This window comes from Mustela lutreola, chromosome 6, assembly GCF_030435805.1.
Source record: "Mustela lutreola isolate mMusLut2 chromosome 6, mMusLut2.pri, whole genome shotgun sequence".
Classification (NCBI taxonomy): Eukaryota; Metazoa; Chordata; class Mammalia; order Carnivora; family Mustelidae; genus Mustela; species Mustela lutreola.
In genome coordinates this window covers 106,531,552-106,557,801 of record NC_081295.1, presented here as the reverse complement: position 1 = coordinate 106,557,801, position 26,250 = coordinate 106,531,552, and the positions used below count along the sequence as shown (strand labels likewise).

The 26,250-nt window shown below is 38.3% G+C and overlaps 1 long non-coding RNA gene across 1 annotated transcript; it reads left to right on the top strand.

The window, feature by feature from the left end:
* The first annotated feature begins 285 nt into the window (after positions 1-285).
* On the top strand, positions 286-26,041 carry LOC131833217 (uncharacterized). Its single transcript, XR_009354357.1, has 3 exons — positions 286-470; positions 24,566-24,705; positions 25,571-26,041. It is a non-coding gene; the product is annotated as an uncharacterized LOC131833217 (long non-coding RNA).
* The last annotated feature ends 209 nt before the right edge of the window (positions 26,042-26,250 follow it).

Sequence of the window (26,250 nt, the reverse complement as noted above, 5' to 3'; positions counted from 1 at the left end):
AAACTCCCTTGATTTTTACACGTAAGAATTGGAGTTGGAGCTAGAATGTGTTTGCTTCAGGTTTGATCACGTCAGGGCACGTCTTAGAAAGAAGTGATGTAAAGCCACCAGGATCTCCTGACATTGAAGCAGTATAATATGATGTTTAGGAAAGAGCATGTTTGGAATACAGCTAACTAGAAAGTAGAAAAGTCTGCAAATTCACTTCAGGGTTCTGGGTCGGGAGATCAGATTTAATTGTGTTTTTGTTTTTTTAAAAGATTTTATTTATTTATTTGTCAGAGGGAGACATAACAAGAAATGCCACACAAACAGGGGGAGTGGAAGAGGGAGAAGCAGGCTTCCTGCTGAACAGATAGCCCTATATGGGGCTCAATCCCAGGACCCTGGATCAAGACCTGAGCCGAAGACAGACCATTAACGACTGAGCCATCCAGGCGCCCCTAATTCCAGGTTCTATCTCTTGTCAAGTATGTCAAGGGGTAATTAATTTCTTGATGCCTTTTTTTCATGTGTAAAACTAGTGACACCGCCTATTGAGGGGGTGGTCATAAAGGTTAAAATGAAAGTTTAGGCTCCTTGAATTCAGGTCTAAATCTCAGGATAAGGGAGTACGAATGGAGAAAAAGTGGAAATCAAAAGAGCAGAGCTATCTACAGTTCATGATGGCCACGGCAGTGGTGCTGGTCGCTACGGAAGTTAAAGCTCTCTCAGGGCACACGTGGCCCCCTCATTCCCAGGTGTAGACTTCAGTGGCTGCAGCAGTGTGCATGGTTTTGTGTGAAACAATAGAGATCTCTTCAGTAAACATTCTGGCTACTGCACTGGATGTCAAGGGCTACGGGAGACATCACATCAGGAAGCTATAGTGGAAGAGTACAGCAAATAGTATTTTCAGAAGCACACATTCTTTTTTTTTTTTTTTTTTTTTAGATTTTATTTATTTATTTGACAGACAGAGATCACAAGTAGGCAGAGAGGCAGGCAGAGAGAGAGAGAGAGAGAGGGAAGCAGGCTTCCTGCGGAGCAGAGAGCCCGATGCGGGGCTCGATCCCAGGACCCTGAGATCATGACCCGAGCCGAAGGCAGCAGCCCAAACCACTGAGCCACCCAGGCGCCCCAGAAGCACACATTCTTAATTTTTTGGGTGGTTGGCTCAGTTTTCCACAGAGCATGCTAGGACAGAACCAGAAAAATCTTGATGCCTGATTACCATTGTGATTATTTTTTCCCCTTGGGCTGGTGTGTTCTGGGAAACAGAGTTTCCACTTAAGTAATAGTGGAAGGGAAGGAACTAAGGAAATTTCTCCTACTAATAGAAATGGACAAGAAAGTGACAAATAATATTCAGTACAGGCAAAGGTGATGGTCAGCATCCAGTAACGAATAATAGAAAAATAGAAAGTGTGATTTCAAGGTAAAGGATTCTAAGATGTCAATTCAAATTCAAGGGTATATTTTCATTTAATCACTCAATGTGTTATTTTAATACAAGTGAAATATTGGATATTATTAGGAAAGTTATTATCATGATAAAAGAAAGCATAGTTTTCTTTTACTCAAAAAAACACGGTGTGTTTTAGGCAACGAATTCAAGGAAGACAATAGAACTATAAATAAATAAAGGTCAGTGGTAAAAGGTAATGAAAATTAGAGAATGGAAAACTTCCAGATAGAAGCAGATTTAAAAGACTGGAGACTGGTGTGGAAAAGGCCCAGAAGGTGATAGAATAAAAGTTGCACAATAAAGGGTGTGGATGGGGAGAGTGTGGACTCAGTCATCAAATCCTTCAATCCCAGCATTATTAGGTAATCATTAAAGCTTCAAAAAAGTTAATTTAGGACAAATAAAGGAAGATCTACCTCAAAAATGCATAATATACATATGGAATTCATCCTGAACAGGTTGAAAACGTAAATATCAAATTTCCAATTTGGAAGAGCAAGATCATCAATTTGTAACAAACTAAACTTTGGGGCAGCTTGGGTGTTTTTCAAAGCTTTCGTTAACTCATGGGGAATAATTAATATGGCCTCTACCTGTCCACAGATGGAATTGGGGTACTTGGTTGAATGGTATTTTTTCCATCTTTTGAGAGAATTGAAGTGATTCCACGTTTTATGGTCTCATTAGGCAGTGGCTGCGTTAAAAATGTAAACCCTGATATCAGACCTCCATTTTAGGTCAAGTTAGCAAATGGTGCCTATAATTCACCAGAACATTGTTGATACTTTGAATTGCAATCATTAACAATATTAACAACAAGAGATTTTTTTAAAAGGTAAAAATCGCTGTCTTGTATAACTAAAGCACTCTATTCTTAGGCAAATCATCAACCTCTTAGTCTGAGAGCAACTTACTAAATAATTCTCAATGTGATATTTTAGTCTGAAAAAACAGAGGGCTTCCCATATCATTATTGCTCTAGTACGAACTTTATGTAATAGTAACCAAAAACCCAAGCCTAATTAGTCTCTTCCAGTAAAAGTATTTGAGAAATTTTCCATTGCCCAATACTTTCCCATAATGGAAAATACACTGCATGGGAGGTATGTGTAAATATTTGATTCGTGTTTTACTGATTTCAGTGTCTCAACCTATCAATCATTAACACTTCAAAAAAACAAAAAAACATATACCTGGTTGGTTGTTTCCAAAGTACATTCTTTTCTGAAGGATATTTAGACTCTTAGGTCCCTGGTGAACACCCAGTCTAATTTTTTAATGTCACAGGTGTTAAAAATGAGACCAAGAATGTGGAAGTGACTTTCACAGAGTCCTCCACCCAACCTCAGCTGGCTCTAGGAGCAAGATCTTCATGCTCCCAGCTCAGGGCTCTTCCTAAAACACTAAGGAGAATTGCTGTTCACCTTTTGTTCTGAAAGAAGGTGTGGAAATATAACAGCACTGTCATAGTTGTAGAAGTTGAAGTGAAGAAATTTAGAGATTGTAGGCACTGGCATTTATTTCCAATGCGATTATAGGTGGTCACTTAATAAAATTAAGTAATGGCCTCTATAGAAGGAATTGTGAGAATGGCAGCTTGATATTTTACTACTATGAGGTAAAGTTTCCCAACCTAGTGCCTAGCATAGGGTCTGCATATAAAGGTGTTAGTTAAATCTGACTGGACAGCAATACGCTAAAGCCTGACCTCTTGGCAAAGTAACCTTTTCTTCCCTTCTCTGCTTGATAAATGAGCTTCTGTGTTTCAGTTTCCAAACCCTGTTCTTCAGCTGATCGTCATATTTTCAGTTTCTTAGGAGCAGAGGCGAAGTGGGGTGACCCACTGGAGGCCAAGTTCCAAGGCGTTGCTGCAGGATGAGAAGGTTGCGCTGAGCTGGTGGGGAGGGAGGCACGTACTCACAGTACTCTGTGGTGTTGCTCTCTTCTGAGACTGAAACTAATAACTGAGATCCACATGGTGCTAATAGTGCAGATGCTTTGGTTTAGTTCCTCAAATAAAATAACTGTAAAAAATTCTAGTTTAGATCTGGGCCCTAGATTTATTATCTATCAATAAACAAATTATTAGTTAAGTGAAATAGAAATTAGTTGCAGTAAGGAAAACTTATCATTTTTATTATTTATTTATTTATTTTTGCTCAGAACCAATTCAGGGAAATAAAAATGTTTTAAACCATGTTTTTATTTTCCTTGTGCAAATGGTAATAACCTTACTGGGTTCCATGATGATGGTAAGAGAAAGTACACGTGCATATTTTATTTATATCAAAATGTAAACATATCTGAGAAGTCACATGAGGGAAGACAGCTAGGTGCTTTGGAAACAGGCTGAGTGGAGGAGAGGTGGTGCAGGATAGTGTTGAATGCTCTATCTTAATTTTCTCACATGAGAATGACAATAGTACCTAGTTCATAGAGTTGTTTTGGATATTAAATATAATGACATATGTTGATTAAAAATAAAAGGATCGAAAACAGTATACAAGCAAACACAAAACAAAACAAAGTAAAAAAAGAAAGAAAGCTGGGGTGGTTATTTAAGAACAGGTAAACCAGATGTTACGATAAAGAATATTACCAGGGACAAAGAAAGCTATTATGTGATAAAGGGGTTAAATCATTAAGAAGACCTAACAACTCTAAATGTATATGCACCTAAATAAAAACAGAGCTTTAGGGGCGCCTGGGTGGCTCAGTGGGTTGAGCCACTGCCTTCGGCTCAGGTTGTGGTCTCAGGGTTCCTGGTATGGACCACATCCGGCTCTCTGCTCGGCGGGGAGTCTGCCTCCCTCTCTCTCTCTGTCTGCCTCTCTGCCTAATTGTGATCTCTGTCTGCAAATAAAGAAATAAAATCTTTAAAAAACAAAACAGAGCTTTAAAATACTTGACACAAAACATTGATAGAACAGAAATGAGAAATATAGAAATTCACAATCCTAATTGGAGATTTTAACCTTCTCTCTTAGTATTAATCGAACAAATAGACAGAAAATCAGGTAAGATATAAAAGACTTCAACAACATAGTCAACCAATTTGACCTATTCATTATTTATGGAAAATGCCATGCATCAGCAGCAGAATACATACTTTTTTCGAAGTACAGGTATAACATTCACCAAGACAGACGATATTCTAGGCCATAACACAGATCTTAATTAATTTAACTGGATTGAGATAAAATAGTACAAATTATGTTCTCTGGCTATAAAGAAATTAAAATGGAAATTAATAACAGAAATATATGGAAATTCTTGAAATATTTGAGAATTAAACAACGTACTCTAAATAAAACATGGGTCAAATAAGTATCACAGTTGAGTTTACAAAATAATTCAGACTGAATTAAATGAAACTATTACACATCAGGATTTGTGGGTGCAATCTAAACAGTACTTGGTCAGAAAATTTCAGCATAAAATTCTTATGTTATAAATGAGACAGATCTCAAATTGATAGAAGCTTCAATCTTAAGAAACTCAAAGAAAAAAAAAAAAAGAAGAAAGAAATCAAATTAAGCCCAAAGTAAGCATAAGGAAATAATAAAATGAAGGTATTAGTGTAATAGAAAGCAGAAAAATACAAAGAAAAGTCAATGGAATGTAACACTTGTTTACAAAGGTCAATAAAACTGATAAATGGGCAGCCAGACTGACAGAGGGGGAGAAAAAAGCAAAGGAGAGAGAGAAAAGATTATGTACCAATATTAGGAATGAAATAAGAGATTACGGATACTTTAAAAAGACTAATAAAGAAATATAATGACTAATTTTATGCTAATAAATTTAGAAAGTTAGATGAGCTAGGCCAATTCTCTTGAAATCAGAAACTACCAAAGTTCATGTAAGAAGAAATAGGAAACACAATCATTCTATATCTATTTTTTTAAAGATTTTATTTATTTATTTGACAGACAGAGATCACAAGTAGGCAGAGAGGCAGGCAGAGGGGGAGGGAAGCAGACTCCCCGCTGAGCAGAGAGCCCAATGTGGGGATCAAACCCAGGACCCTGAGACCATGACCTGAGCCAAAGGAAGAGGCTTAACCCACTGAGCCATCCAGGTGCCCCAGTTTTATATCTGTTACAAACTATAGAAGTTACAGTGGAAAACTGCTCTGAAGGAAACCCCAGGATCAGGCTGCTTCACTGGTGAATTCTACTAATTAGTTGATTTAAGGATGGAGCAATACCAATTCTACACAAGCTCTCCCAGAAAATAAAACTCATTTAGGATGAGTTTTCAACTTATTTTATGATGCAGCATTACTTTAATAAAGACATTTAAAAAAACCTAAACACTATCACTCACAAACATAGAAGCAATACAAAAATACTTGACAAAGTCTTAGAAATTGAATTCAGTGATATTTAAAACATAAGACATTATCACCAAATGGGCTTATCCCAGGAATTCAAGTTTAGCTTAAAATGTGAAAATCAATCAATGTAATAAAAGTTATCAATGTACTAAAAATCATATCATCATTTCAGTACATGCATAAAATCCATGCATATGTATTTCATTGTATGTTGTGCTTTTCACTTAGCTTTTTAAAAAAAATTTTCAATTTATTTCAATTAATGAATACTTTAAAAAAAATTTATTTGACGGAGGGATCATAAGTAGGCAGAGGGGCAGACAGAGAGAGAGAGGGAAGCAGGCTCCCTACTGAGCAGAGCGCCTGATGTGGGGCTCAGTCAGGGGCTTGATGCGGGGCTTGATGCGGGGCTCGATCCCAGGACCCTGAGATCACGACCTGAGCTGAAGGCAGAGGCTTTAACCCACTGAGCCGTCCAGGTGCCCCACTGAATACTTTTTCAAACGGTATTACCAAACTCATACAGAAAAGGCAGTCCTCCGTCCCTTTTTTTTTTTTTTTTCACTTTTGGTTTTTGCTTTCCTGAAACAATCACTTTCAAATACTTTAGCTGCTTATTTCTGTATTTCCCTTCATGTTTGCAGATAACATGCTTCTTAAGGTTTTTATTTTTTATTTTTAGACATCACCTATGGCTTTTCTACTAAAGAAGATGAGAATTTTGTTCTCTCTTTCACACACACATTCAGATACATGCTTCTTCATGTGTCATAGCCCTCAAAAATGTAGTATTGCTTTTTTTTTTTAGCTCAATAAATAATCTGTGTTTAGATTATTATATGACTATTATTTGTGGTTAAGCCACATAGTGTACTATGCTTACACCTCTTGTTCAACTTCTTGTATTTCCTGGAGGTGGTACTGTTCCGAGTTAGTGTTTTGTTTCTGTTGCTTACTAGGATTCAATCCCAAATTCTTGCTATGAACTTAAAAGTATATCTCTTCTGAGTAGCTCACATATCATATATTCTTTTTTGCCTGGATGATACCTTTTCTTTTGTCTCCTTGATCCCATTTTGACTTGGTTGCTCTTTGGGAAATTCGAACAACTTTAGTCTTGGGATTTCTATTCGCTGTTATACTGATGGTTCTTCCCCATCTCTCCCTCTTTTTATCCCTCTATTTTCTCCCTTCCCACTTGTCTTACTTTGGGTATCCAGTTTGCAGCTGTCCCTGTGGGTTTATCCACTTAAAATTTTGTAACTGTTGTTGTATAGGTACTTGGGGCAAAGGTGAAGATGGAAATAAGGGTTCTGTATGTAACTGAAGCAAAGTTGTTAACTTTCCACAGATTTAGCTTGAAATACCTCAGGAAGTTGTTTTTTGACTCAAGCATAATTATATTTAGTCTTCCATAGAACACTCAGAATGTAAAGTGAAGTCATGGGAGATTTAGGTATTTGCTAGTTTTTAGTTTTTCAAACAAATCCAAATTACTGATTCTTTGATAAAGGAATTTAGGGTGTCCAAATCTCCTCTTTATACTTGTGTTTCTTTTCTAAATTTTATTTATTTTTTTTCTTAATACAACAAAAAAGTAGTTAGGACATTGTGAAATAGCATAGTGAGATAGTAATGTTCTACATTTGCACAGTGCCTTTTATCCTGAAAATTTGCCAAGTACTTTATAACTTGAAGCAGAGATTGTTTTGTTCTCAATTTAAGAGCACCTCATTCTGTGATGATATATTATGATATTATGAGGTACAGCTATACAAAATAGTATTTTAATGAAAAATACATACCTTTGGGGGAAAATATAAGAATCAGATGACCTTTGCTGCCAAAAATTTTCAATGGGCATAGCTCATTAGGCTTTTTCAGTTTTTTTTTGTAGGATGGCATCTAAATTCTACTAGGGAACTTAGTTGGATTTCTTACTTTGAGTTAGGGATAAATATTATCCATCACTTGGCTATTGGTAATATGCCTTATAGCATTTTAATACTTGAAGTCAGCATTTCCAAACTAAATAAAAAAAAGGTGTTCCATTAAGACCGCACAAAGGTCAGAGACATAAATAAAGGGTTTTGAAAGGAAAAGTATTATTTTGTAGTATTTTTAGTTTCCAAAGTAATAGTAACCCTGAGGTTTTACCAAGAATGTTCATCTATATGTCTCAAATTCTTAATATCCCAAATGAATCTTAAGAATATAGAGCCACACTAAGGTAGCAAAACTAGATGTTCTATTTTTTTTAAAAGACTATTTTAGAGAGAGAGACAGCATGAGTGGAAGAGGCAGAGAGAGAGAGAGAATCTTAAGCAGACCCCACTCCAAGTGTGGAATCCAATGTGGGGCTCTATCCCAGGCTCCTGAGATCATGACCTGAGCCAAAACCGAGAGTTGTTGCTCAACTGACTGTGCCACCCAGGCGCCCCTAGATAATCTGTTTTGTAGACTACTCTTTAAACTCTGTAGTGACACTGCTTCTTTAGTAGTCAGACTTCTGGCAACCCCAAACCAAACCTGGAGCTGAGAACCTGCCTATAAACATAAAAAGCATCTGAGTGGTCCCAACAGATGTCAAAAAAGTTAGCACTTTATTTGTGGTAGAGACACGCCAGCCCTCTCACTGAGCAGATACTCCATTCCACAACTATTTATGAAAAAGGAGAGGCTGCTCTCTGTAGACACAATGACAACAGAGTCTATAATATTTTAAAAAGATTTCCAAAGATGAACAAACAAATCTGTATCGCTAACTACTATTAAATAGAAAAGTGATTCTTATTGGACTTCTCTTTCTCCAGCTATACTGAAATTTTCTTTTTTCTTTTTCTTTTTTTTAAAAAAAGATTTTATTTACTTGTAGAGAGAGATAGCACAAGGAGGAGAGATGCAGGATGAGGGAGAATCAGGCTCCCTGCTGAGCAAGGAGCCCAATGCGGGGCTCGATTCCCAGACCCCGAGATCATGACCTGAGCTGAAGGAGCCACCTATACTGAAATTTTCTTACATCAAATAAAATCCCCAACCTACATTAATTTAAAACCCTCTATTACCTGAAAAGCTCATGGTGATGTTCGAAATACATCAAAACTCTCAGGTATAGAAAATAGGATGGATTACACCTTACATCATAATTAATGGCAATTTTATTCATACAACCAACAAACATTTTATTGGTTGCATACTCTAAGTGCTAGGTACTATTCTTATGAGAAAAATATTAGTGGACAAAAGAAACAAAATCCCTGACCTTGCAGAACTTATATTCTACCAAAAAGAGATGGATAATAAGAATAACGAATTAGTGAATGTTGAAGTGTGTCATAAGCCGTTAAATATTATGGGGAAGAAAAGTAGAGCAGGGTAGAGGGAGCTAGGGAGGCTGGAGGCATGGGTGATGATTGTTGTTTTAATTAGGGTGGCCAAGCTAAGGTCTTGCCCAAATGGTGCTTTACACAAAGACTGGTGGAGGTGAGGGCTGTCTGGGAATAGTATTCCAGGCTGATGGAAAGGTCAATAGGAGTGTGCTTGGTGTATTGCAGAAACAGTGAAAAAACCAGTTTCGTGAGCAGAGAAAGAGGGAGAAAATGTAGTCAGTGAGATGGGAGGGGGCATGCCCACCATGTGCAATTTTAGTCCATTTTCAGGAACTCTTACTTTTACTTGGAGAGACCTGAGGAGCCATGGTGGGTTTTGAGATGATATGACAGAGTTTAGAAGGATCCTTCTGGCTGCTGTGTGAATAGATAATAAGGGGTTTAGGGTAGAGAGAAGAGCAAGATAGGCAGGCAACTGCGATACTTCAGGTGAGAGTTTATACAACTTCCACAAACATTAAGCATTTTATTAAAACATAATTCTCTACATCTATCCTTATATTAGAAGTAATCACATGTTCTTAATTCTTATATGTAACATGACATAAAAAGAGATCGGCCATGCACACAGCAGTTTCCCAGGGAGGCTACCTATGCCCAGGGTTTGCTCTAGCTCAAGGGTTTTGGAGTCTGCTCCCTTCCTCCAACCTGCCTTGGGGTGACTGGTGAAGGAGTTGGCCGGACGGCAGCCATCCACAGCCTGCCAGGCTTTCAGGAGTGGGCCTGGGACAAAAGGTTCTCTCAGTTTTGAGCTGCGTCAATCAGATCCTTCCCAGAATTTTAACTGAGACGGATGCAGAAAACCAGTTGAAAACAGAAAGAGAAAAGGACACACAGGAGCAGGTAGGATAGCAGTGGAATAGTAGAGTAAAGAACATTTGTGAAGTCCTGTTCCTCAGACCCATAGAGAATATGAGGAATCTTTCTGATTCCGACCCTAGGACATTGATTCTGAGTAGTTCCTGCTGTTTTGGGATTTCCACATATGTTTGAACTTATATGACCATCCACTCTTCCAGATAAATGGGGGAAAAAAATTTCTCTTTCCTACAAATAAACGGGCCTAATACAAATGATAACCACTAATGTATCAGTCTTCCTGCACTCGTGACCATCTATAAATCATTTTAGGCTATCATTCAGGCTCTCAGATTTTAACAAAAGATGTACACTCTCTGGGTCCTTAAGAAGCAGCAGATGAGGACACAGGCTTAGCCGCCAGGCTGCCTGAGTTCCAAGGCCAGCCCCAACCCTTAACATCTATGTGATTTTGGGCAGGTGACTTAACCAGCCTTTTTCAGTTTCCATTTCTAATAAAAAGAGATAACAGTATTTCTTGGAGTTTTTGAGACACTTAAATGTGTGAATATGGAAAACCCTCAGACGATACCTGATATGCAGCAAAGAGGCTATAGTATCCTGATGATGAAATAAACCATTATTCCTACGTGATAAAAAACAAAACAAAACAAAACAAAAACCCAGGTGACTGCTATTGTGTGTGAGTTAACTGCTATTGCTAAGACAGGGGTATTCACTATTTGATTCTTTCAAAGAGTTAGACAATTTCTACCTTTTATCTGTCATGTTTCAGTTAACAAGGCTTTGTTAACTGCAGAGCAACAGTTACCTGTGGGAAAGGGGGAACAGCAGGCACAGAGTTTGGTACTTGGTCTACACAGGAAGGACCTGATATTTGGTGTGGGGAAAATGATGCTGACACTCTAGGAACTCAAAACTTACTCATGATTAGAGTCCAAGCTCCATGAGAACTGAGAGGACTTTGTTTTTTGTTTGAACTGCCACATACCAGCACCTGGAATATAGTAGCACTCAATAAGTCTTTTTTGAATGAGTGAGTAAAATGTTGAATAAATGAAAAGTAATCTCAATGAACAAGAAGGCAGCCAGAGGATTTTGAAGTGAAGACAGAGTTATAAATAAAGGGCTATAAAAGCACAAAGGGAAGGGTAATGCATTCTGACCAGGGTCTTGGACCACATGTGTGGGGATGGAAGATTCAACATCAACAAAAAGCAGAGGTTTTTTTTTTGACAAATGGTCCAGTGGGCTGGAGCTCAAAGGGAAAGCCTTCCCACTAAGAGAGAATTCTAAAGGATCAGAGATATGGAAATGCATATTCAATCTGGAGAACAGAGAGTTGCCTGGGTGGTTGGAGCTGGGAAAAACTGGTGGAGGACAAGAACAGTCCAAAGGGTATGATGAAGGATAAGACTGAAAAGGTTTGGAACCAGAATATAAAATGACCTCCTGTCTCAGAGTTTGAATTTTATCATTTATGCATGAAATTAAAACAAAAATAGTTTCTATTCAATTACATACCTATAAATTCACAATATTTAAATAATATCAAATATTCCTCAAGATAACATAGGCCTAATAGTCTCTGAGGTTTTATTTATTTATTTAGTTAGTTACTTAATTAAAGATCTTATTTATTTAGGTATTTATTTGACAGAGAGAGAGAAAGAGAGTGCACAAGCAGGGGGAGTAGCCTGCAGAGGGAGAGGGAAAAGCAGGCTTCTTGCTGAGCAAGGAGCATGATGTGGGGCTTGATCCCAGGACCCTGGGATTGTGACCTGAGCTGAAGGCAGAGAGGCTTAACTGACTGAGGCATCCAGGTGACCCAATCTCTGAGATTTTAAAAGGCAATTCTCATGGTAGTGTGGAAAGAGACTAGAGTAGGGAGAGACTAGATCTGGAGAGACCGTTAGTTATAGTTCTAAGTCTTCTAAGAGAAAAACACTTTTAAGATTTCTGGAATGTCCCCAAACAGTTAACTCCATTAATCATTTTCAATTTCTGCCAGAGCTTCTATACTCAAACAATGCTTTTGAACGCCTTTTCTTCATTAGTGTCGGTTCAAGAAATACATACTGTGGTCCTATTAAGCATTGTGCACTTTGGGGCAGGCAGAGCAAGGCAGAACCAGAATCTCCCCATCTAGTGGGAGGTAGATCTCAGGCACGGCCATAGGGAGTAATCAAATTTTTAGATTTTTGATAATCTGATGGTTTAAAAAAAGGTGCAGTTTTCACTTCTTTTCTCTCTCTCTCTGTCTTTTTTTTTTTTCCTTAAGATTTTATTTATTTATTCGACAGAGATCACAGGTAGGCAGAGAGGCAGGCAGAGAGGAGGAAGCAGGCTCCCTGCTGAGCCGAGAGCCTGTTGGGGGGGGGGGGCTCCATCCCAGAACCCTGGTATCATGACCTGAACCGAAGGCCGAAGGCAGAGGCTTTAACCCACTGAGCCACCCAGGTGACCCTTCTTTTCTCTTTTTAAGAGGGTGGATATCATTTTATATTTTAAAGAGCTATTTTCTGAGAAAACTGTTCTAGGCTCTATTTTGTCCATTCGGACTGTTGATCTTTTCTCATTGGTTATATATTAAGGGAAGTAGTTGCTCATGTTACGAATTGCAGTGTTTTCTCCAGTCTTTTATTGGCCTTTGTTTGCAGTTCTCTTATTCAGAATCTTTAAATATAGTGGATATGGCCATTTTTTCTTTTATGGTTTCTGAGTTTCATATCACATTTGGAGTAGCACTTCACACTTACAAAAATGCTTCTGTGTTTTGGTATTTTTATAATTTCATTAACCTATTTAGAGTTTATTTTGGTTTAACTTATATTTTTCTCCCAGTGGTGACCCAGTTATTTGAACACAGTTTATCAATCCATAACCTAACTTTCCAGCACTGATCTGAAATTCCTCCTTTAGTGTGGTTCTATGTGATCCTGCATTACCATACAATTCTCATAGATTTAAATTTATTGATGTTATTTGTAATATGTTTTAATGAAAGTTACTCCCCCTTATTTCTTATTTAATCATCTACTTTTTCCCAGTTTTTTTTATCAGCATCAATTGAGATCTTTTCCCTTGATGATTATTAATTTTTTTACCTCATAGATCCTCCCTTTTAGAATCATGTTGGCATTTTCTTTGTTTCATGACAATGCTAAAACATGTGTTGGACTGAATGTACATTTGATCTGAAGTTTGCTACTTCTCTGATATTTTCTTCACCAGGCTCTAGCCATCCTCGTTTTCATTTGTCTCAAACACTCCAAGCTTGTTTCTACTTCAGAGACTTTCTACCTGCTGTTCCTGTTTCCAGGAGATTTCTTTTCTGATCTTTGCATCCCTTTTCATCACTAGTGAGGTGTCACTAGTCCAACAAGCTTTCCATGACCTATTTGGATGAGGTACCTCCCAACTTACCCACACCAATTCTCAGGTGCTTCATTTTGTTTTTTGCAGGAGTTTATTACTGTCTAATAGGATTCCGTATTATTCGTGGCTTATTTATTTACCTTATCTTTCCACTAGAATATAAGTTTTATGAAGGCAGATATCTTGTCCATCTTTCTTGACCTTTTATCCCCAGGGCTTAGAGCTGTGAATGGCGTGTGTCAGGCCACTAATATTTGGCAAGTAAATATTTGTTGAATGAATGAGTCCTGGCTTTTTCTAAGAATGTCTTCTTATTCTCCGGAACTCTGTGGAGTTGATTGGTCTCCAATCCCAATCAGCATGCTCTGGGCCAATCCTTCTGCTTTTCCATGTTAATTCTCAGCTTTCTATTTGGAGAATGGTAGTCATTGCTTTCCTTCCTTTTAAGAGCAGACAGGGTCCCAAGAAGGCCAGTCTGGTGTGAAGGGCTAGCAAAACCTAGGGGTAGAGGGTCTTTGGTTACAAGGGCTAGCATACTTGCAAATGGAATGGACCAGTTCATTTATTTTGAAAACAATTGGTTTTGATGTACTGTCTTGTTAATAACCAATGCTGTATGGTAGTTTTAAGAAATAATAAACATTATATATATATGTATATATATATATATATATATACACACACACACACACATATATATACACACACGTACATATGTGTGTGTGTGTATAAAATAAATCACTAAATTTTACTCCTGAAACCAAAATTACGATATATGTTAACTAACTAGAATTTAAACAGTAATTTAAAAAATTAATAAAGGGTTTATAGGTAAACTTTTATAAAAAAATAAACTTTTTTTCTTCTCTGTCTCTTAAGGCTTGCAACAAATTGAATATACCATGTAATTGTTTTCTGGTTGACGTGTTATTAAAAATTGCCACATGCTTAATCAGTGTAATTAACTGGATTTCTGAAGTGAAAATGTTTGGAATAAAGCTGGATTTTTGAACAAGGTAGGGTGAGATAAGAGTCCAATAATTGTAAGAGTTGAAGGTTGGTGCCAAGGATCGGAGAAAACTGGGGGTTCTTGCTGATCACAGAGAAGCTTTTAGTGGGTTATAGCTTTTTTTTTTTTTTTAAAGATTTATTTGTTTATTTGACAGACAGAAATCACAAGAAGGCAGAGAGGCAGGCAGAGAAAGAGGAGGAAGCAGGCTCCTTGCCGAGCAGAGAGCCAATCCCAGGACCCTGGGATCATGACCTGAGCCGAAGGCAGAGGCTTTAACCCACTGAGCCAATAATTGTAAGAGTTGAAGGCGCCCCTGGGTTATAGCTTGTGATTAGGATACTAAGGTCTGCAGACAGTTCTGCTTTTCAGCATCCCTTTAGCCCTTAGTCTGGGGAGGTCGAGGCAGATACTCACTCCACTCTCTTTTCCCTGCTACCACCTGGCTGGAGCCTCACCTGGCAAACAATCTGTCCTGATCTTGTCAGCAGCAGGTGGAGTCCTGAAGGCAGCAGTGAGAGAGGCGTGTGTATATGCATGTGTGTTTGGGGTGGGGAACGGAGCTGTACAGCAGGGGGTGGTGAGAGGCAAGCCAGTTCTTTGAGAAGGAAAATGGGTCCTCTGTTAGCTCCAGGGTCTTCTTTGAAAATTATTTTTTTCAAGACCATCTCTTTACCTCATTCTTTCCTCCACCCATCCATTCATGTATCCAATACATTCATCGACAATTTTTTGGAACCCTTATTATTCTATGGGGGTACTGTGGTGAACACAATGAAGTCCTTGTTCTCATATAGTTTACATTCTAGTGAAGAGATGATGAAACAGACAAACAAATATATAATATTTCATTTGATAATATGAGCCTTGGAGAAAATACAGTAGAGTAAGGAGAAAGAGAGGGAAGATATTGGTGGGGCTACTTTATATAGAGAGGTGGCGAGGAAAGTTCTCTCTGGATATGTAACATTTGAATTTGAAAACAATAAAGGGTGGCCTATTTGTGTTTTTCTGGGGAAACTGATTTCATAACCCATTAATGGGCACCATACATGGTCTGGAAAATTCTGATAAGACTTTGATAATTTGGCAAGGTTGGAATATCATTGTAAATGAAATGGGAAAGCATTAGAGAATTTCAAGCTGAAAAATAACATGATCTGACTTCAAATTCAATTTCAAAAGAATTGCTGTTCTTTGGATAAGAAATAGACCTTGTGGGTGCATAGGATGGGGAATGTAGAAGATGAGACACCCGTTCATTCAGTCCTTATTATTTTATTCACTTATCACCGTGAGAATTCATAAGACTTCATCAGGTATGCTAAAAATAGGGCAATAACCAGCCAGCTTTTAAATGGACGTCTCAAAATTGGTGTTTTCAAATGAAAGAACACACAGAAAACCTGACACAATTGGTGCTCAGTAAACTTCGATTTTCTCTATCTACCCTTCAGTCGTAATTGAATCTTCTCCTTGGCTGAATAAGGGTTATCTGGAACAGAGTCCAGTTTCTCTACAAATCTGATTTAATTGTTCCATCTTGGTTGGCCTCCGGACATCTTCCATTGATGCCACACTTATCTTCTGGGATCTCCACCCACACAGCCAATGTCTTGACTCAGCTGGTCTCTCCATGGTCGATCAGAGCTTTCTGTCCTTCATAAATGACTCAAGGCACATGATAACTTTGCTGTTGCTGCTGATTACAGAGAAGCTCTTGATTGTGTATATTTTGCCCTTTAACACAAGTAGCTAATGAATGAGAAACTGCTTTTTTAAGGAGAAAATTTCCTTGGCAAAGAACAGAGTGGAAGCTCTTTTATCCCAGAATGTGCTTGATAGTTCTTGTTTCTTTCTCTATATCAGCCTTCCCTTCTTCTTCACTCTGTTTTATGCCCTGGGAGGCTGACTTTTATGGACCACACCAAAGGGTGCCTCACTCTCTGGTTTCAGGTTTGGTCTGGCAGACTGGAAACATCAGGGAGATCTGAAAATGAGAAGGAAATGGGTTGGGAGTATTTATTTTTCCATCTTCTTTATGCCAGATTACCACCGATTGGTTTTGTCCCTCTGCTAAAGGTCACAATTCCTGAGGGCAGCCCTCTGTTACAACTATAGGCGTTCTTCAGAGATGCTGTGGGTTTGGTTCCCGACCACTGCAATATAAGTATATTGTCAAATGTATAGTGTCAAATGAACTTTTTTGTTTCCTAGCACCTATAAAGTTATGTTGACACTATACTGTAGTCCCTGAAGTGTCCAATGGCATTATGTCTAAAAAAGCAAGGTCTAGACCTTAATGAAAAAAATCCTTTATTGCTAAAAAAATGTTAGCTCTGAGAGTCATAATCACAGATCACAGGTCACCATTACAAATAGCATAATAATGAATAACTTTGAAATCTTGTGAGAATTAACAAAATATGTCACAGAGATGTGAGGTGAGCAAATGGCGATGGAAAAATGGCACCCCACGGGGCCAATAGACTTGTTCCAAGCGGGGTTGCCACAAAACTTCAAGTGGTAAAAACAAACAAAAAAACAAACAAAAAACCCCCCTCACAATTTCTGTGAAGCACAATAAAGTGAAGAGCAATAAAAAGAAGTAGGTCTGAATAGCTCCTTCCTCTGGTTTTGAGTAGCTCCCTCTAACCCTATAGAGTAAGGGGTGGTAATGGCTCCTGATAGCTCCGGTACCGGGGAGCTTCACCAGCCTTTGTGGGTTTCTCTTAGCACTGCCTGTCCCTTTGTGTCAATGCTATATTAAACTCTCTTCAGTTGACTTGTTTCCTGCTAGTCCCACAGATGGATACACAGAGGCTTCTCTGCAGGAGTAGCTGACTGGGGAAATATAAACCTTGGTACAGAAAAATACTTAAGACTATTCAAACACCAGAGACAATTTTATCTTAACGTGACTGAAAAGGAGACTTTCAAATGGATAGGAGACTATCCGTTTAGCCTAGAGCTGTTAACACATGTATACTTATGGCCTACATGTAGTCCATTCAGAGGAGGTTTGGCATGGGGGTGCCTGGTTGGCTCAATCCATGGAGCATGTGGCTCTCTCCATCTTGAGGTCGGGAGTTCCAGCCCCACATTGGGGGTAGAGATTATTTAAAACAAAACAAAACAAAGAGGCAATGGCAGAATTATTTTGAGAGGAGAATTAATTATAAAATTAATATTTTATATTAAGCATCAAATAGCTACTTGTATACTTTTGAGACCCACAAAAGGTGAGGCAGATGAACAATATCTTTATAAAATTCTTTTTCGCTGGGAAAGAAAATAATTAGATATGAATGAGTAAGAGCTTTCTAGTTGTGAGACACAACGAATACTGGTTCAGTGTGAATCATGAAGTGAGAGGGAGTGTTGGTTCGAGGTTGTGTGGCATGGCATTTTAGAGCACATCTTCTGGGGCTGTCTTTTTTGGGTTCAAATCCTGCCTCTGCTATTTACTAGTTGGGAGGCATTGGACAAGTTACTTAGTATCTCTGTGCCTCAGTGTCCCACATTAACATTGGAAAAATAGGAGAACCTGACTTATAGTATTGTAATGAGGAATAAGTGAGTTAATTTATGTAAAACCTTTGAGAGGATGCCTGGTGAGAAATGTTTAGTAATTCTATTTATTTGCATTATCCCAAAAATAGACATGAAGTTGCTGGGGTAGGGACAGATTATTATCTTTTTACAAAAAGAACCTTATTTATTGCCTTTCCCTTCAGGTCTTCCGCCTTGTGGTATGATGCAATGAGAACTAATGGACAGGCCTATACCTGGTGGTGTATGTTGTACTTAGGACAGGAACCCCCAAAATATGAATCTGGAACGACTATAAGAGAGGGATGGCTGAGATACTTTTCTTTCTTACTGTAAACAAACTCTCCTTGGAAAAAGAAGGGGGAAGGATCCTGGGTTTTAACTCTCTGGAATGTAAATAAATGTCTGCTAGCGTAGATAAGACAAGTGTTTTTAGGTTTACAATCCGTGGAATATCTCTATGGCTTGGGGTGTCATCTGTCCTTAGAAGTACAAACACGTATCTCTGGGGAGAGGAATTGTCTGTTATCTATTCAATAATCTTTTAGATTTCAAGGCTTGTCCTTTAACCTAAGTCCTAGTAAAAAAATTTTCCAGAAATCCCTAACTGTTAGAAACATTAAAAATTTACTTCCTGACACCTGACACGTGGTAAACCTATGTCAATGTCAGCTATCAGGATCTTGTGAATGGTCAGAAACCATGGGAACTGTGCGGTGACTTTAGAGATTTCTTCCTCCTGGGAGTTGTTTGATAAACTATCAGCATTAATGCAGAAGTATACAGAAAGCAGTTTCTTAATGAAAGGCAAAAAACATATATATATATATATATATATATATATATATAATCCAAAGTTATTTATTATCATAATAATTATGAATGTAAAACGTCACATTTATGGAGTCAAAACTTGCATTTTATGGAATAGGAAAACAAAGCTCATGCAAGCTAAGTACCTTGCCCCAAAGTTCTACAACTAGAAAGTGGTAGAGCTATGATTCCAATGCATGTTTATATGACTTCAAAACTCATGCTCTTTACTGATTCAGTTAGAAGCTGCATCTGTGTTTTTCCTTCTTTCTTCGTTGTCTTCTTCTTCTTCTTTTTTTTTTTTTTTAAGATTTTATTTATTTATTTGTCAGAGAGTGAGAGAGAGAGAGAGTAAGCACAAGTAGGTAGAGGGAGAAGCAGGCTCCCCACAGAGCAAGAAGCCCAGCACGGGGCTCAATCCCGGGACTCTGGGATCATGATCTGAGCCAAAGGCAGATGCTTCAACAACTGAGCCACCCAGGAGCCCCAACTAAAAATATTTTAATGACCAGTCCATTTACAGAGATGTGGGCGGGGTTAAAGTCGTATCAGTAAGGCATCCAGATATCAGCTACAGGGACAGGCAGTTACCACTCTGTGGCCTGAAAAGGCAAAAGGTGAAGCACTGTTGCCAGAGCCAGGAGAGATCTGGAGCCTTGGAGGAGTGTGCCTCGTGGGAGCTGCAGCTCTGGGAGGATCTGGCGGTGCGGTGCTGACACAGGACAAGGGGAGGAACAGGAAAGGAATTCCCTGACCTCTCTCAACTCTTACCCTCCAATCTTGGCTCACATCTCTCTCTCTCTCTTTTTAAAAGATTGTGTTTATTTATTTGACACAGAGAGATCACAAGTAGGCAGAGAGGCAGGCAGAGAGAGAGGAAGAAGCAGGCTTCCCGCTGAGCAGAGAGCCCGATGCGGGGCTCAATCTCACGGGAGATCATGACCCCAGCTGAAGGCAGAAGTCTAACCCACGGAGCCACCCAAATGCCCCTTTGCTCACATCTCTTACTTGTCCAAACCTACTCAGGAACCAGAAGGCAAAAGAGCTCATCATGCGACTTCACTCTGTTCAATAAAATGTAAGAGGAAGTCAGTTGTAGTCATTTCTGGAAAAATTTGGCTTTCCTGATAAAAGAGGTCAGGCATGATGTCAGTTTCTTCTTATTCCTTCTTTAGTTCCCTGAACGAATGCATGATGGCCAGAGGGCAGCAATCATCTCCCAATCATGAGGCCATAGGCATGAAGGTGAAAGATAACAGGCTCAGGGTAAGAGCAGCATGATACGAGGAGCGTGGGTCTCTGGCAGCATTGTTTAGCAGTTGAGTAAGCTTCCGGGATCACTGTCTTCAGACTTCTTCATTTATAAATGATTTTTGAGTCTCTTACTTTCATCTGTCCCATTAAGGAACTGCCCAAAATAGCGAGGATAAAATATTCTTATGATTGAGGAAGTAAAAATATGACATCTCAGTTTGTATAGGACCAAAATGAAAAAAGTGAAACTTATTTTATCCAATAGCTTATACAATAGTACATTTTTACTGCTACATTTTTGTTCACTGTTCTCACTTTTTTTTTTTTTTTAAGATTTTATTTATTTGACAGTGAGAGAGAGCGCAAGCAGAGGGTGGGGAACAGGCAGAGGGAGAAACAAGCTTCGGGCTGAGCAAGGAGCCCAGCGCTGGGCTTGATCCCAGGACCACAGGATCATGACCAGAGCCAAAGGCAGACGCCCAGTGACTAAGCCACCCAGGCGCCCACACTGTTCCCACTTGTGATACTTGCTTGATAATTGGCTTTGATTGGACTACAGGCTCTGTGCTGTTGGGACCATGCCTGTCTTGCTGACTGCCTGCTTCCGAGGCCTCATCTAGTGCCTGATGAAGAGTAGGTTCCCAATGGCTAGTTAGTGACTTAAACCAACATTGCCCAGAGTCGTTAAAGTCACACCTTGACTTTGCTTTCCTCGACCTTTGCTGAAGTCAAGACCTTGCTATAATTTTCTTGGATTAAAAATTCTCTTAGTCACAGCTTCTCAAGAAAAAATTTATCTTGTAAGAGCTGAAACATCAGAGACTGATTTTTCTACCACTTATTCATATTTGAGGATATTCCCTTGACTGTGAGGGAATGAATAGGCGCAGCAATTTATAGATAGTTTTGGGTCACAGGATCGGGCATCTAGAAGTTGTTGTTCAGGCTGTGCTGGAATCTTCTGCTTATTTAAAAGGATTATGCCCCTATTCATTTGTTTGTCCAGCCCTGTAGACAAATACTTCATATCCAAGCCACAAAACTAAAAGCAGATTTACTTAAGGAGGAGGATGAAAACTAGAAGACAAGCTGCATTTTACTGGGGAAGAAGGTGGGTGGAGGACCTGCTTTATTGTGAAAACATTTTATTTTTATTTTGAGGTGTTATTCATAGTGGAATTTGGTTCCAAAAAAAAAACACCTTGTGCAACTGGAATGTTCGTCTAAGTACGGGGAAAAGTCATATAAATAACTTTTATTTTTTTAATGACTCGCTTTGTTATAAAAAAATACATAATCTAAATGCTATAGTTTCTGTTCTGTCATATGGCTGCAATTACATATGGAGTTAGAAATGATCATGCTAATATTTATTGTGCTATCCTGTTAAGTACTAGAGATATAGAGATAATTAGGTCCATGTTATAGCTTTTCAAATCAATAACATGAAGAAAACAGGTCTCTAGTGTAGGCTGTCATTTATTGGAACTGATTGATATAAATTTTATCTACTCATTATATCTCATATTGATTTTAGATGGGAGCAGAATTTTGAGGGAGCAAGAGTATTTTTAACATTTAGGTAATTTGATTATTGCTAACCGTTCTCCATAATCCAGTCACAAGAAGACAGTGTCCCTTTTCATAATCTTATTTTAACCAAGCTATCCACAAAGAGAAAAACAAATTTATAATAATTCAGTAACTAAAAAAAACCCTCTGAGCTGCTAGGAAAAGGATTAGAGAGTGTAAAATTGAAGGGAACTGATTTGACTGGCAAATGACTATGAACTGTTTTCTTGTTCTGCCTGTTTGTTTCCCAAACATTTCAGATTAGCACATTAAACAGTTGAGAATCTGTGTTGAGGCACTTCACATTGTGAAGGTAGATCAGAAATAGTCTGTTTTCTTTCCTATAATCTTTTTCTGCTTACAGTTTTAGTTTTCTACACCTAGGTTAGGGAAAAAAAAAATACAAGTTTGTGGTAGAGCAATAGCCATTGTATTTACTATCTTGGGGGGAAAAAGGGAAAAGAAGTAAATGCAATAAAAAAGAAAACCCTATAAATTCCCAAGTGTTGGTCTTTTTAGGTAACTCTTAGGAGCTTTGGGCTCGTCATCTGAATACAAAAGGACAGTGTCCAGAACTATGAAAGATGCAAAAACACAGCATGTGGGTTTCATGAGCTGTTTCATGCTGTAGTCACACAGAAAGTCAAGGTGATGGTCTGCTCTTGACTTATACTTAATGAAGGAGAATTTTATTTTTTATTTTATTTTTTATTTTTTTTTAAGATTTTATTTATTTTTTTGACAGAGATCACAAGTAGATGGAGAAGCAGGCAGAGAGAGAGAGAGAGAGAGAGAAGCAGGCTCCCTGCTGAGCAGAGAGCCCCATGCAGGACTCGATCCCAGGACCCTGAGATCATGACCTGAGCCGAAGGCAGCGGCCTAACCCACTGAGCCACCCAGGCGCCCATGAAGGAGAATTTTAAATCAATACCTTAATGCAGCCTACCTACGGTTACCTGGAATACACTCCCAGCACATGCATAAAAGGAAAGCTTTGTTTGTATGTGTGAAGCAGATGGAAGGCTGGGAGGAGGTTGTGGGTTGAGTAGTTCTAATATCAATTTTACAGCATCTCTTTATGACTGTAATTGCTTTTATGGGGTTTAGCAACTCCCAGTTGGATCCATTTAAATTTAATTTGCATTGGAATTGCAAAATTTGATAAGGGAAACCAAATCCCTGTGGATCATTAAAACATTGGATGCTAGGGAGTTAATATATCTTATGAAATACAGTGTGAAACAACCATATTTTGAGAAAAGCCGGGTATCATGGTCCATGACCTGAACGAACTGCCATCTACTCTCCACGTTTTCCACGTATTTTCTTGTCATGTCAAGTGACTGAGAATTGTGGTCTTTTCCCTTGTATTTAAAAAAAAAATTAAAATGTTTAAAATTTTTAATTTGGGGTAATTGTAGATTGACATGAAGTTGTAAGGAATAATAAATCTTGCTTACATTTTACCCAATTTCCTCTCAAGGTGGTATCATGCAAAACTATAGTACACATCACAACCAAGAGATTGACATAGCTGCAGTCAAGATACAGAACACTTTTATCACCACTAGAATCCTTCATGTTGCCTTTTATAGCCACATCTACTTCCCTCCTACACTCTATCTCTGCTTTAAACTTCTGATAACTATTAATCTGCTTTCCATCTCTATAATTTTATCATTTCAAGAATGTTATATAAATGGAATCAGTATGTAACCTTTTGAATTGGCTTCCCCCCCACCCCCAAAGTATTATTATCTGGTGACTTATCCAAATGGTGGCATGTCTCAAAGTCCACGTGTTTTTATTCCAGAATACCATTCCATACAGATACACTACAGTTTTGTTTTTTGTTTTTGTTTTTTTAAATCATTTACCCAGTGATAGGTATTTGGATTGTTTCTAGTTTGGGGCAATTAGGAATAAAGCTGTTATAAACATTCATGTATAGGGTTTTGTGTGAACATAGTCTTCATTTCTCTGGGATAAATGCCTAGGAGTGCAATTGCTGGGTTGTGTAGTAATTGCAAGTTTAGCTTTTTAAGAAACTGCCAATCTGCTTTCCAGAGTGGCTGTACCATTGTATGTTTCTACCAGCAGTCAGTGAGTGATCCCGTATCTCCACATTCTTGCTAACGTTTAGTGTCACGATTTTTATTGCAGCCCTTCTGATAGGTATGGAGTGATACCTCACTGTGATTTTAATTGCAATGCTCTGATGCTAATCATGTTGAACATCTTTTCATGTGCTTATTGCCACAGTAAAATGTCTCTTCATATCTTTTGCCAATTTTCTAATTGGATTGTTTATTTTTTTTTACTGGTGAGTTCTGAGAGTTATTTTTATGTTTTAGATACTAGTGCTTTGTTACATATGTGGTCTGAAAATATGGGTTTATAGTTTTCTTTCTTCTTTTTTTGTACTGTGTGTGGCTGGTTTTGGTATCAGGGTAATACTAGCTTTATAAAATGAGTTGGAAAATGTTCCTTGCTCTGCTTTTTTTCTGGAAGAGGTTATGCAGAATTAACGTTACTATTTATTATTTTTTTTTTGTAAAGTTTTTTTTTTTTAAATTTATTTACTTGAGAGAGAGAGCATAAGCAGGGAGAGCAGCAGGCAGAGGGAGAACAGGCTCTTCACTGAGCAAGGAGCCCAATGCAGGTCTTGATTCCAAGACCCTAGGATCATGACCTGAGCCAAAGGCAGCCGCTTAACCTACTGAGCCACCCTAGAATTTGTGATGATTCTCAAATGTTTGATAGAATTCTCCAGTGAAGCCATCTGGTCTGGAGATTTTTTTTTTTTTTTTTGAGAGCATTGAGAATTATGAATTTAATTTCCTTAATGGTTATAAGGATATTCTAGTGATCCATTTCAAACTGGCAGAGTTATGGTAGTTTTTTTTTTTTTAATTGGTGCATTTTATCTAAGGTTTTGAATTTTTGTGTATAATCTGTTCTAGTAATCCCTAATACCTTTCTGATGTCTTCAGGGTCTGTAATGATATTCCCTTGTTGACCTAAAAAGAAGTAAACCAAGGAAAGCTCAAAACTGTCAAAAAGATGAGTTTATTTGGGAATAACAGAACTTGTAATTTGTAATTTGGAACACACAAACTGTATTAAGATACAGGTAAGCCCATGGAGGGGGTAGTTTGATGTGAGTAAGGAATATAAAGATTAGAGAGTTCAGTGAGACTCTGTGAAAATAAAAAACAAATGGAGATCAGATTTGAAAATTCCCCAAGTTGACAAAACCAGTCCAGTCATACAAATAAAGCTTAATCCAGCTTATTTTGTGAGATCAACTCGACCTGGGTCGTGTCTTGCTCATGTCTCTGGAAACCATAAGCAAAAATTTCCAAAGGTTAATATGAGGTAACCTTCACCAACTCCCTGACTTATAAGAACACTCCAATATTATCAGTTTTCTATAAATCAAGCACTTGTGGAATATCAGTCTCTCAGTCCGTAAGTTTTGTTTTTTTGAGAGCACATGCATGAGATTTCCTAGTTTATCTTCCTTCCTTCCTTCTTCTCTCCCTCCCTCCTTTCCTTTGTAGATTTATTTATTTTAGAAAGAGAGAGCACTTGCGTGCATGCATAAGCCAGGGGAGAGGTAGAGGGAGAGAAACTCAGATTGCACAGAAGGCATAGCCCAGGCACAGCCTGGGTTTAATCTCATGACCCTAATATCATGACCTGAGCTGAAGTCAAGAACCAACGGCTCAGCTGACTGAGCCACCCAGGCACCACAGAACTTATCACAGTTTACCGATACTTGATTGAGGTACAGAAACCTTACTAGACTTTATATCCCTTTACTCTCCCTATTTAGAAACATTAGACAATGTTATAATTTTTGCTTCAAACTTTAAACATAATGCAGAAAACCCAAGAGAAGGAAAATCTGTTGTATTGACTTACATGTTTTCTTTCTTTCTTCCTGATATTACAAGAATACTTTTTAATTGTTTTTTTTTTTTTTTTCTTTTCAGAGAATTTCTTCAAACCATTCTTTGGGTCATTCTGCTGGCAATGAATTCTGGTTTTCTTCATCTGAAAATATCTGACTTTCCTTTTATTTTTAGAGGGTATTTTCATTGGATATAGAATTCTGGATCAACAGTTCTTTTTTTTTTTTTTTTTTTTCCAGCATGAAAAAATGTTATTCCACTACCTTCTGACATTATGTATCCCCCAACACTGAGGAATCCATTCTCATTCAAATTGTTTACCTTTATAAGTAAGGTGGCATTTTTCTTTCACTTTTAAAATACACTTTATTTTTGGGCACCTGGGTGGCTCAGTGTGTTAAGCCGCTGCCTTCCGTTCAGGTCATGATCCCAGCGTCCTGGGATAGAGACCCGCATTGGGCTCTCTGCTCAGGAGGGATCCTGCTTCCCCCTCTCTCTCTCTGCCTGTCTCTGCCTGATTGTGATCTCTCTGTCAAATAAATAAATAAAATCTTAAAAAAAAAAATACCCTTGATTTTTAAAAGCAGTTTTAGGTTCACAGCAAAACTGAGCAAAGTGTATAGAGATCTCAGAGCGCCTAGTGTCTCAGTTGGTTAAGCATCTGACTCTTGATTTTGGCTCAGGTCCTGATCTCACAGTCCTGAGATGGTGCTCCAGGTTGGCGCCATGCTCAGTCTTCTATCACTTTGCCCCTCCCCCTG